This window comes from Suricata suricatta, chromosome 10 (genome assembly GCF_006229205.1).
Source record: "Suricata suricatta isolate VVHF042 chromosome 10, meerkat_22Aug2017_6uvM2_HiC, whole genome shotgun sequence".
Taxonomy (NCBI): Eukaryota; Metazoa; Chordata; class Mammalia; order Carnivora; family Herpestidae; genus Suricata; species Suricata suricatta.
Window position 1 is genome coordinate 55,630,188 of NC_043709.1, and position 13,422 is coordinate 55,643,609.

General features: G+C 40.9%; 1 protein-coding gene across 2 annotated transcripts in view; it reads left to right on the forward strand.

The window, feature by feature from the left end:
- B4GALNT1 (beta-1,4-N-acetyl-galactosaminyltransferase 1) overlaps positions 1-13,422 on the forward strand; it is a 45,681-nt gene that overhangs the window by 20,217 nt on the left and 12,042 nt on the right. The window contains exon 1 of one of the 2 annotated variants that reach the window (XM_029953304.1): positions 10,463-10,481. The exons of the other annotated variant lie outside the window; for it this stretch is intronic. The gene's annotated coding sequence lies outside the window, so the exon portion shown is untranslated. Of the gene's footprint in view, positions 1-10,462; positions 10,482-13,422 lie in introns of those variants that run through there. 2 annotated transcript variants of the gene reach the window in all.

Here is a 13,422-nt window from a genome sequence, read left to right on the forward strand (position 1 = left end):
GATGTCTTAAAGAACCCAACATTGTGCGGCTCTTCTCCCCTGTTCTGGAGTAGAGCCTCTTCACCTTGCTGATGAAAGGCCTTTGGGTGGCACCTGCTGGGTCTTTTGTCCTTGGGGAGGCAACATACTCTCTTTCTGTAGTGCTCCGGGAAGTGGACTGCTGTCTCCCAGTGCGCCCTGGAGATTGCCACACCCAGCTTGGCGCTCCAGGGCGGGCTCCCTCCTCCCCAGGAGCGGGCCCCATGCTCCACTCCCGGAAAGTTGCACACTTTCTGAAATCTCTGAATTTCAGCTCCAGAGGCTGTTTGCAAAATAGAAACTGACACTCTCTTACTTCTTCCCCAGTCCATGATCCAGAGAAGTTCTCCTCTTGTGACAACTCAATGCCACACTTTCACAACCCGTCTCTCTCTCTCCCTGTTGTCTCTGCACAGAAAGGGTTCCCTCCCTTCTGTGTTTATGCTATTTTATCTCCCCCAATTCTCATACACGCACATAGCCCTGCCAACCTGTCTCCTTCCAACTGTGGAGATCCTTCTGCCACTCTGCAGATCAATTTCGTGGGTGTTCCAAGTGACCTGACCTCAATACAGCTGTGTTTGAGGGACAAGGAAAATTCTGGTCTCCCTACTTCTCCACCATCTAGAGGCTTGTTTTTCTAAATCCTGTTCAGGATGTTCCCATTGGGCAAGTTTCATCCAGTGTTTGGCCTGGCCCTCACCAACAAGTGCATGTGCTGATAGAAATCTGAGAAACCAGAGTTGGTAAATTTGAATAATTATGTTGAATTCGTCAGCAAACCTATGGGAGTCCTCAGTCACTTTAGGAAACTCCTTAACTGTGGCTCATAATTCAGCCTTAGTCCAGGGAACATATGAAATTTGGGGCTTATTTGGAGTCTCACAAGACTTAACTTTAAAGGAACAGGTTCAGGGCACCTGAATGGCTCAGTTGGTTGAGCATCAGACTCTTCATTTCAGCTCAAGTCATGATCTCAAAGTTTGAGAGATTGAGCCATGCACAGGGCTCTGCACTGACAGTGAGGAGCCTGCCTGGGATTCTCTCCCTCCCTCCCTTTCTCTCCCTTCACCACTTGAGTTCTCTCCTCTTTCAATAAATAAGTAAACATTAAAAAAAAATAGGGACAGATTCTGGGTGCCTGAGTGTGTCAGCCAGTTAAGCAACTGATTCTTGATTTCAGCTCAGGTCATAATCTCATGCTCATGAAAGTGAGCCTTGAGTTTGCCCAGCATGGAGCCTGCTTGAGATTTTCTCTCTTTCTCCCTCTGCCCCTCCCCCATTTGTGCTTGCACATGCTCTCTCTCTCTCTTTCTCTTTCTCTCTATAAAAACAACAACAACAAAACCCCAAGGGACAGTTTCTGATAAGTTCAGAGGTACAGGAAGGTGGAGGTTCAGGGAAAAAGAGAAGTTTGGTGACAGAATTAGAATGGAGAAACCACATGTCTAGAGGAGAAGTCAGTGCAGAAGGGAAGGTGGGTGCCTGGCACCTTGAGGTGTGGCCTGAGAATGTGGCGGCTGCTGTGTGTTTAGAGAGAAAGAAAAGGAGGGAGCGGAAACAAAGACCTCAGAAGCCGTTTTGTCTTTCTTTGTTTGCTTGACTCAGTTAACCTAGAAATTGTATTTTGCAGAGAGGCAATTTTAGATTCCTGATAACTTTTGGAAGCTTCAGAATATCAGTCAAATAGGCATCCCCTTCAGTTTCAACAATTTTAGAGTTTAGGGAGATGGAAATTTCCCCATATTGGCCATTGGTGTTCCTAAATTACTTTTAGTTAAATTGGTCCATTTAGTTAGAAATGTACACGAGGGAACACCAGTCATTTGGTTTGGTTTGGCTTTTTAAGTAATATCTATGCCTAGTGTGGCGTTAAAACTCATGACCCCAAAGCAGGAGTCACATGCTCTACAGCCAGCCAGCCAGGTGCCCCCAAAATACCAGTTTTTAAACACAAAACCAGCCAGGGTCCCAAAAGGGACCCTAAGGCATTTTGGTGACTGGGATATCTAATTTGTTAGAGGGTTTTCTGTAGCGCGAAAAGAAAAATTCCTTAATAGTACTGTTCCAATAAGAACAGTCTGGTGCCAAAAGGATACTCTTAGAAAAGACAAAGCCTTAAAACAGACCCTGATTAAAGCTTGGAGAGATCAAAATACAGGAAGAGCAGAGCAGACCTACAGGAGACTCACCCTCAAACTCAGGGTGGGTGAGAAAGCAGGGATTAGTTTTGTGGGAACCCACCTGTTTCTTTACCAACCTTGGAGCTGTTGGGGGTCTTCTCTAGATCCCACTTCTGACCACCAAGTGATGTTGACCTTAAAAATAAAAGTTATTTTACCCAGAAAATGGGTATATTCAGGAATAGCAGAGATTTGTAATTTGGGACAAACAAGCTGTGGCAAAAACTATAAGCTAGTCCAACAAACAAAGGAGAGCACAGTCATTTATAGAAAAGGAGGAGGAAGTTTATAAGTAGGCAAATTTTATAGGGTCACTTCCCATGATAGGACTGAGCGAATTCAAGAGAAAATTTTCCCTACCTTCCAGATAAAATAATAGATAATATATTCCAAATATATATTAAAAAGAGAACCCATGATTAAAAAAAAAAAACCAAAGCCAAAATCAAAATAAGCACCTCTTTGAACTGGAAATGGACATATGAGGGCTGGGGGCTGAGCCCCCAGGAGAAAGAAATAGCAGCCCAGACACCAGCTCTCCAGAGAATTCACTGGATATTCTGCTGTCTGACAGGTGGGTGTATGAAGCGTGCTGACGGGACTCTGTCCACTCAGAGCTGCTCTGCTTGCCTGGAGTGACGGCGAATACACTAGCCAGCCCTCTAGACTACCATTTGAGTTAGACCACACCTGCAGCTGGCTGGGGACAGGATCAGCAACATCCCCCATAGATCAGAGCCCTGTGTGTTCAATGTGAAATCTGGTTCTGGAGTGGGAGACAGCCACAAACCCACTCACTATGGGGACATGCAGCAAGGAGAGAGAGAAACCTACAATTCCAACATGGACTGACTTATTTAGCACCCATTACAACCCTTAACTACTGTATCTGGTCCTGCAGCCGACGCTGGAGTGCTAAAAACTTCATTTCTCTGAATTCCTTGCAACTAGTGTTCTTTTATCAGCCAAATGCATGCCTAGGAAACCTGAACTGATAGGCCTTAAATTGGGAGAGGAGGGATGACCCCAAATGATGGGTGTTCACTTTGTGGGATATGAAATGTAGTAGAGGCCAAAGGGTTCTGCTGTTCGTAGCTTCCTGTTTTCGGAAGTTTGTTGCGGCTGTGACCTGAGTTTTGCTGATACTCGCAGAATTGTGGGATTCTGGAGGCTGGGAGGTGTTCCTAAAAGTTCTGCCCAAAGCAATGTTTGCATTTGTGTTTCTACTGGCATCTAGGGAAGAGCGACCCTTGCTCATTCTACTCACTGTAGGACATTTATCGTAGCTGACACCTGTCCACCAATTGTCAGCAGCTTTGCCAGTCATTGTGACCTCCAAAATGCTCCCACATGTTTCCAAAAGCCTATGGAAGACATTATTCCCCATATAAAAACCATCCCCCAAAGACATATTGTATGCCGCATTACACCCATCAAGAACCCCCTCATCTACAATGACTCCTAACCAAGATATGTACACGAGAAAGAAACACTCAAAAAAACGAACAAGCAAACCAAAATTTCAAAGCTCATCACAAAAATTAACACAATGACAGGCAAAAAACTCATTAATCAGTAGAATTCACTCTAGAGTAAATGGAAGTCATGGAGAAACCCCCCAAAAATGTTTAAATAAATATATTTAATTCCTCAAAGATGAGAGACATGAGAAATAAGTGTAATAAGCACTTCTTGATTGGAATTATTTTATTTTATTTTATTTTTTATTCAATTATAAATTTTATCTAAACTCTGATTTAAGAGATGTGGTTATCTAAATTAGACGCAATCTCAACAATTCCAGAAGTTCCAATGAGGGTTCAGGCTTGGTCACTTGCCAAAAAAAAGGAAGTGATTAAAAAAAAATAACCAGAGGCTTTTACTGTAAAATATTATAGTTCCAGAATTTATTGCCTGGATTTTCAAGGATTTATGTTATCACACTTGCTGATGGGCCTGTCAACATCTAAACCAAGTCACATTCCTTATTGGAACAACACATCCCCACGCTTCTTGCATCATCAGTGTGAGAGTTGTACATTCAATTTGCAACCAATTAGGCTAAGAGACATAAAATCAAGTTGCAGAGGGATTAGACATATAGTAATTCTCTAAGTTTACTGGGGTAAAAGGCAGATATAAATAATCTGAAGATATTTATCTTGACAGTTCATAACTGGATCACAAGCTATCAGTGCTGAGGCTGTGTAACAGCACAGGACTGTGAGGCAGTAACTGACTTTATGCCAGAAGGCGCAATTCACATGTGAGATTGGAGACCACGCTACTGATTAGAACGGAGATTAGGAAAATTCAGCCAAGTCATAGAAAGAGACATGCAGATCTAAAAGACTAACCGTGCTCCCTTATGGGTATGTTGGACTTCTATTTTGTGGAGTAGAATAAACTTAAACTCTGTTACTCTTTTTGTTAGAATCAAATGTATTAGATTAAGTCCAAATTCCTCCTTACGTTGTTTTTTTTTTTTTTTAATATAATTTATGGTCAAATTGGCTAACATTTGGTGTGTAAAGTGTGCTCTTGGTTTTTGGGGTAGATTCCCGTGGTTCATCATACAACACCCACTGCTCATCCCAGCAAGTGCCCTTCTCAATACCCATCACCCATTTTCCCCTCTCCCTCACCGTCAACCATCAGATCGTTCTCCATATTTAAGAGTCTCTATGGTTTGCCTCCCTCCATCTCTGTTTGTAACTATTTTTTCCCCTTCCCTTCCCCCATGGTCTTCTGTTAAGTTTCTCAAGATCCACATGTGAGTGAAAACATATGATATCTGTCTTTCTCTGACTGACTTATTTCAGTCAGCATAATACCTTCCAATTCCATCCACGTTACTGCAAATGGCATGATTTCATTCTTTCTCACTGCCAAGTAGTATTTCATTGTATATATAAACCACATCTTCTTTATCCATTCATCAGTTGATGAACAATTAAGCTCTTCCCATAATTTGGCTATTGTTGAAAGCGCTGCTATAAACATTGGGGTACATGTGTCTTTTTGAATCAGCACTCCTGTATCCTTTGGATAAATTCCTACTAGTGCTATTACTGGGTCATAGGGTAGTCCTATTTTCAATTTTTTGAGGAACCTCCACACTGTTTTCCAGAGTGGCTGCACCAGTTTGCATTCCCACCAACAGTGCAAGAGGGTTCCCTTTTCTCCACATCCTCGCCAGCATCTGTTGTTTCCTGGGTTGTTAATTTTAGTCACTCTAACCAGCATGAAGGGGTATCACAGTGTGGTTTTGATTTGTGTTTCCCTGATGATGAGTGACATTGAGCATCTTTGATGTGTCTGTTAGCCATCTAGATGTCTTCTTTGGAAAAGTGTCTCTTCATGTCTTCTGTCCATTTCTTCGCTGGATTATTTTATTTTTGGGTGTTGAGTTTGACAGGTTCTTTATAGATTTTGGATACTAACCCTTTATCTGATACATCATTTGCAAATATCTTTTCCCATTCTGTCAGTTGCCTTTTAGTTTTGTTGATTGTTTCCATCGCAGTTGAGCTTTTTATCTTGATGAGGTCCCAATATTCATTTTTGCTTTTAATTCCCTTGCCTTTGGAGATATGTCAAGCAAGAAATTGCTGTGGCTGAGGTCAAAGAGGTTGTTGCCTGCTTTCTCCTCTAAGGTTTTAGGGTTTTGATGGTTTCCTGTCTCACGCTTAGGTCTTACACTCATTTTGAGTTTATATGTGTGTGTTGTGTAAGAAAGTGGTCCAGTCTCATTATTCTGCATGTTGCTGTCCAGTTCTCCTAGAACCATTTGCTAAAGAGACTTTTTTTCCATTGGATGCTTTTCCTGCTTTGTCAAAGATTAGTTGGCTATATATTTGTGTGTCCAATTCTGGGTTCTCTATTCTATTCCATTCGTCTATGTATATGTTTTTGTGCCAATACCATACTGTCTTGATGATTACAGCTTTGTAGTCGGGGCTAACGTTTTAGATTGTGATGCTTCCCATTTTGGCTTTCTTTTTCAATATTACTTTGGCTATTCAGGGGTTTTTGTTGTTCTAGCTTTGAGAAGAATGCTGGTGCAATTTTGATTGGGATTGCATTGAATGTGTAGATTGTTTTGTGTAGCACTGACATTTTAACACTATTTATTCTTCCAATCCATGAGCATAGAATGTTTTTTCCACTTTTTTTGTGTCTTCAATTTCCTTCATAAGTTTTCTATAGTTTCCAGCATAAAGATCGTTTGTATCTTTGGTTAGGTTTATTCTTGGGTATTTTATGGTTCTTGGTGCAGTTGTAAACGGGATCAATTTCTTGATCTCTCTTTCTGTTGCTTCATTATTGGTTATAGGAATGCAACCAATTTCTGTTACATTGATTTTGTATTCTGTGACTTTGCTGAATTCATGTATCAGTTCTAGCAGCCTTCTGGTGGAGTCTGTCAAGTTTTCCATGTAGAGTATCATGTCATCTGTGAAAAGTGAAAATTTGACTTCTTCTTCGCCAATTTTGATGTCTTTTATTTCATTCTGTTGTCTGATTGTGGATGCTAGGACTTCCAACTGTGTTAAACAACAGTGCTGAGAAGGGACATCCCTGTCGTGTTCCTGATCTCAGAGGGAAAGCTCTCAATTTCCCCCCATTGAGGATGATATTAGCTGTGGGCTTTTCATATATGGCTTTTATGATGTTTAGGTATGTTCCTTCTATCCTGACTTTCTTGAGGGTTTTTATTAAGAAACGATGCTGTATTTTGTCAAATGTTTTTTTCTGCATCTATTGAGAGGATTATATGGTTCTTATCTTTTCTTTTATTAATGTAATGTATCACATTGATTGATTTGTGAATATTGAACCAGACCTGCAGCCCAGGAATGAATCCCCCTTGATCGTGATGAATAATTCTTTGTATATGCTGTTGAATTTGATTTGCTAGTATCTTGTGGATTTTTGCATCCATATTCATCAAGGATATTGGCTTGTAATTCTCCTTTTTTGTGGTGTCTCGGTCTGGTTTGGGAATCAAAGTAATATTGGTTTCATAGAATGAATCCAGAAGTTTTCCTTCCATTTCTATTTTTTTGGAACAGCTTGAGAAGGATAGATATTAAGTCTGATTTAAGTGTCTGGTAGAATTCCCCAGGGAAGCCATCTGGCCCAGGACTCTTACTTGTTGAGAGATTTTTAATAACTGATTCAATTTCTTCACTAGTTATGGGTCTTTCAAATTTTCTGTTTCTTCCCATTTGAGTTTTGGTGGTATGTGGGTGTCTAGGAATTTGTCCATTTTTTCTAGGTTGTCTGGTTTCTTGGCATATAATTTTTCATAGTATTCTCTGATAATTGCTTGTATTTCTGAGAGATTGGTTGTGAAAAATCCATTATCATTTGTGATTTTTTTATCTATTGGGATCCTCTCTTCTTTTTGAGAAGTCTGGCTAGGGGATTATCAATTTTGTTTATTTTTTCAAAAAAACAGCTCTTAGTTTCATTGATCTATTCTATTGTTTTTTGCGGGGGTGGAGAGGGATTCTATATTGTTTATTTCTGCTCTGATCTTTATTAATTTTCTTCTTCTGCTGGCCTTGGGGTTTCTTTGTTGTTTTGCCTCTAGTTCCTTTAGGTGTGCTGCTAGACTTTGTATTTGGTGGGGTTTTTTGTTTTTTTCTTGAGATAGGCTTGGATTACAATGTATTTTCCTCTTAAGACTGCCTTTGCTGCATCCCAACGGGTTTGGACTGTTGTGTTTTCATTTTCATTTGCTTCCATATATTTTTAAATTTCTTTTTTCATTGCCTGGTGGACCCATTCATTCTTTAATAGGATGTTCTTTAAAGTTTTCGCATTTGGAGGTTTTCTAAACTTTTTCCTGTGGTTGATTTCAAGTTTCATATCATTGTGATCTGAAAATGTGCATCGTATGATTTCAATTTTTTATATTTATTGAGGGCTGTTTTGTGACCAAGCATGTGGTCTATTTTGGAGAATGTTCCATGTGCACTCAAGAAGAATGTGTATTCTGCTGCTTTAGGATGAAAAGTTCTGAATATATCTGTCAAGTCCATGTGGTCCAGTGTATCATTCAGGGCCATTGTTTCTTTACTGACTTTCTGTCTAGATGATCTGTCCATTGTTGTAAGTGGAGTATTAAAGTCCCCTGCAATTACCACATTCTACCAATAAGATTGCTTATGTTTGTGATTAATTGTTTTATATAGTGGGGTGTACCAAATTCGATGTATAAACATTTGTAATTGTTAGCTCTTCTTTATGGATAGACCCTGTAATTATGATATAATGCCTTTCTTCATCTCTTGTTAACAGTCTTTAGCTTAAAATCCAGTCTGTCAGATATAAGTATGACTACTCCAGCTTTCTTTTTACTTCCAGTAGCATAATAGATGGTTCTCCATCTCTTCACTTTCAATCTGAAGGTGTCTTCAGATCTGTAATGGGTCTCTTCTAGACAGCAAATAGATGGGTCTTAGTTATTTGTTTGTTTGTTTGTTTGTTTGTTTGTTTTTATCCATTCTGATACCCTATGTCTTTTGATTGGAGCATTTAGTCCATTTACATTCAATGCTATTATTGAAAGATATAGATTTAGAGTCATTGTGTTATCTGTAGGTTTCATGCTTATAGGAATGTCTCTGGTCCTCTGTGGTCTTTGCAACATTCCACTGACAGAGGCCCCCTCAGGATCTCTAGGGCTGGTTTGGTGGTGATGAGTTCCTTCAGTTTTTGTTTGTCTGGGAAAACCTTTATCTCTCTATTTTGAATGACAGGCTTGCTGGATAAAGGATTATTGGCTGCATACTTTTCCTATTCAGCACATTGACATTTTCCTGCCACTCCTTTCTGGCCTGCCAAGTTTCAGTAGATAAGTCTACTACTCTTAGGTGTCTACCCTTGTAGGTTAAGACCCATTATCCCTAGCTGCTTTCAGAATTCTCTTTTTATCTTTGTATTTTGCCAGTTTCACTATATGTCATGCAGAAGATTGATTCAAGTTACATCTGAAGGGAGTTCTCTGTGCTTCCTGGATTTCAATTTCTGTTTCCTTCTCCAGAATGGGGAAGTTCTCAGCTATGATTTGTTCAAGTACACCTTCCACGCCTTTCTCTCTTTTCTTCTTCTTATGGAACTCCTTGGATATGGACATTATTCCATTTCATTGAATCACTTAGCTCTCTAATTTTCCCCTCGTGGTCCACACATTTTTAATCTTCTTTTTCAGCTTCATCTTTTTCCATAATTTTATTTTCTATTTCAAGTATTCTCCCCTCTGCCTCTTCAATCTTCGCTGTCTCCGCTTCTAGTTTATTTTGCACTTCATTTACAGCATTTTAAAATTCATCATGACTATTTTTTTGGTTCCTGTACAATAGACTCTCTACTGTCTTCTATGCTTTTTTCAAGCCCCCTGATTAATCTTATGATTTTTATTCTAAATTCTTCTTCAGTTATATTGTTTATATCTGTTTTGACCAACTCTTCAGCTGTCATTTCTTCCTAGAATTTCTTATGAGCAGAATTCTTCTCTTTTATCATTTTGCCTAGTTTTCTGTCCCTTATGTGTTTTAAATGCTTCTTATGTGCCCTTCACCTGCGAGGACTACTATATTAAAGAGGGGTCATACACTGTTCAGGACCTGGCCCTTCAGGAGATGTTTTTTGGAGTGTGTTACTTGCTCTCTGTTGTGACTCTGGTTGTTTTATCTCCCTACTCGTAGTGATGTTTTGAACCCTTCATCAAGTGTGCTATGATTTGCTCATGGAAGTAGCCCTGGAAAAGAAACATAAAAACAAACAAAAAAATAAAAACAAAAACACCAGCTACAGCAAAACAATGTGATGGTGGCATTGTTGATGGAAGAGGCCTTATCCCATAAAGGAGAAATGACAGGGGCGAGGAAAAAGAAAAGAAATGAAAATTGACCAGGTCGAGAAGCTATATGGCTTAATACAGAGAGAGATGGGGAGGGGAAAGAGAAAGAAAGGGATACAGAACAGGTATAAAGAGAATAAATTTAAAATGTCTGCTTAAACAAACCAACAACCAGAATAACCAGACTAGAGGAGGGAAGAAATAAGAAGGAGAAAAGGAAGAGAGGGAAAAAAGTACTCCACCCCGCCCACACATGGTCTCTGGCTGGGGGGCACAGACACTCTTTGTCCTTAGAACAATTATATATCTTCTTCCCACAGCACTCCAGGGAGGGGACTGCTTTCTCCCAAGTTGGACTGTGCCTCTGAACTAGTCACCAAGCCCAGGGCTGGCTCTCCTCCTCCCAGGTGAGTGAACTGGGTGGCCAGCCCCAGCCTGAGGAAAGCCTCGCAGTTAGAGATTGGATCTTTCTCTGTCCCAGTCCATGGTTTTTATTTTGTCCAGATATAGTCCTATGCTCCCCCTGCCTCTGTTTCTCGCCCCTTTGTCTCTCCACAGAAGGGCATCCCTCCCATCCAGGCCTACCTTGCCCATTTTATCTCTCCTAGTTTGCAGTCATGTACCTATGGCCTGCCAGGTTGTCTCCATGGGTCCCTGGAGACGCCTTTGTCACTCTGCAGCCCAGACTCTTGGCATTCAAAGTCCTTTGGCCTCAACACTGCTGTGCTTGAGGGACGAGGGAACTTTAGGTCCCCCTACTCCTCCGCCATGTTGGATTGCAGCCTGACTGGAATTATTTTAAAAGTTGTAAAGGACATCATTAAGACAACTGGAGAGGGGTGCCTGGGTGGCTCAGTCGGTTGGGCCTCCGACTTCGGCTCAGGTCAGATCTCACGTTCATGGGTTCGAGCCCCGCATCAGGCTCTGTGCTGACGGCTAGCTCGGAGCCTGGAGCCTGCTTCCGGTTCTGTGTCCTTCTCTCTCTGCCCCTTCCCCTCTCATGCTCTGTCTCTCTCTGTATCAAAAAATAAATAAAACATTAAAAAAAAAGACAACTGGAGAAATGTTGATATGGACTGTATATTAGAAATGGTTTGTATCAATGATAAATACCTTGAGTTTGATAATCATGTCGTTTATTTAGAAGACTACACTTTGTTTTAGGGGATAGATACATAAGTATTTAGGAGTAGAAAGTCACAATGTCTACAGCTAGCTCAAATGGTTCAGTAAAAAGAATGTGTGTCTGTGTGGGTGTGTGTGTTTGTGTGTGTGCATGAAGAGAAAGAATGATAAAATCAGTATCACTGAGGCAAAATATCACATCGAAAAAGGAAATGCTAAAATACAGGAACCAATATGAAGTTCTATTAGAAATTCTTGGGGTGCCTGGGGGGCTCAGTCTATTAAGTATCTGGCTCTTGGTTTCTGCTCTGATCATGATCTCATGGTTCATGAGTTCGAGCCCCACATGGGGCTCCACATTGACAGTGCAGAGCCTGCTTGGGATTCTCTCTCCCTGTCTCTCTGTGCTTCCCCTGCTCATCCTCTCTCTCTGTCTCTCAAAATAAAAATAAATAAATAAACAAATAAATAAATAAATACTTAAAAAAATAAAATCTTAATTATTGGGTGTCATGGCTGTCTTAGTCAGTAGAGCATGCGACTCTGGATCTCAGGGTTGTGAGTTCAAGCCCCGTGTTGGATGGAGAGATTATTTTAAAGTAATAAAATCTTTAGCAAAAAAAAGAACTTCTAAGTTCATATTATAATTTCATTATTAAAAATTTTTAATTGTCAGTTGGTTAAGTGTCCGACTTCAGCTCAAGTCATGATTTTGCAGTTCGTGGGTTTGAGCCCTGCATCAGGCTTTGTGCTATCACCTCAGAGCCTGAAGCCCACTTCATATTCTGAGTCTCCCTCTCTGCCCCTCCCCCACATGAACTCTGTCTCTTTCTCTCTCTCAAAAATACCTAAAACATTTAGGGGTGCCTGGGTGGCTCAGTCATTTGAGCGGCTGACTTTGGCCCAGGTCATGGTCTCTCGGTTCGTGAGTTCGAACCCTGTGTCAGGCTCTGTACTGACAGCTCGGAGCCTGAAGCCTGCTTCAGAGTCTGTGTTTCCTTCTCTCTCTGCCCTTCCCCTGCTCATGCTCTGTGCTTCTCTCTCTCAAAAATAAATAAACATTAAAAAAAATACCTAAAATGCTTAAAAAATTTTTAATGATTGTCAATTTTTACAAATGTGACAGTAATGTGCTGAAACAATTTTTCTGACCATAATTTGAAAATAGATTGCATACATCATGCCACTTTATTCCTTAACACTTCAGGCTATGTTTTCTAAGCACAAGGGTATTTTTTTTAATGTTTTATTTATTTTTGATACAGAGAGAGACAGAGCATGAGAGGGGGAGGCGCAGAGAGAGAAGGAGACACAGAACAGGAAGCAGGCTCCAGGCTCTGAGCTAGCTGTCAGCACAGAGCCTGACGCGGGGCTCGAACCCACGAACGTGAGATCTGACCTGAGCCGAAGTCGGAGGCTTAACCGACTGAGCCACCCAGGCGCCCCGGGTATTTTCTTAGGTAACCACAATTATCAACTTCAGGAAATTTAATGTTTACCTTTTTTTTATTTATCTTTTTTTAAATGTTTTATTATTTATTTTTAAGAGAGAGACAGAAAGACAGACAGAATGAGTGGTAGAGGGGCAGAAATAGAGGAAGACACAGAATTCAAAGCAGGCTCCAGGCTCTGAGCTGTCAGCACAGAGGTGATGCAGGGCTGGAACCTACAAACCATGAGATCATGACCTGAGCCGAAGTTGGACGCTCAACCCGCTGAGCCCCCCAGCCGCCCTCCATTTATCTTTTAATAAAGATTAAACTTTAAACTGCCACCCATCATCCAGTTTTATCAGTTGTCCCCCAAATATCTGTTATAACATGTTTTTCCCCTCAAGGACAAGATCCAATCTGGGATTATATATTGCATTTGGTTGTTGCTTTAGTCTCCTTTTTACCTGGAACAGTTCCTCAGCTGTTCTTTTTTTGGGGGGAGGGGTATTTATTTTTGAGAGAGAGACACACACACACAATGTGAGTGGGGGAGGGGCAGAGAGAGAGGGAGACAGAATCTGAAGCAGGCTCCAGGCTCTGAGCCATCAGTACAGAGCCTGCCCTGGGCAGGGTGGGGGTGGGGGTGGTCTCAAACTCACTAACCCCGAATTATGACGTGAGCTGAAGTCAGAGGCTTAACTGACTGACCCACCAGGCCCCCCAGCTTTTCTTTCTTTCTCATGACATTGACTTAAAAAATACTGGCCAGTTTCCCTCATATATACAGAAT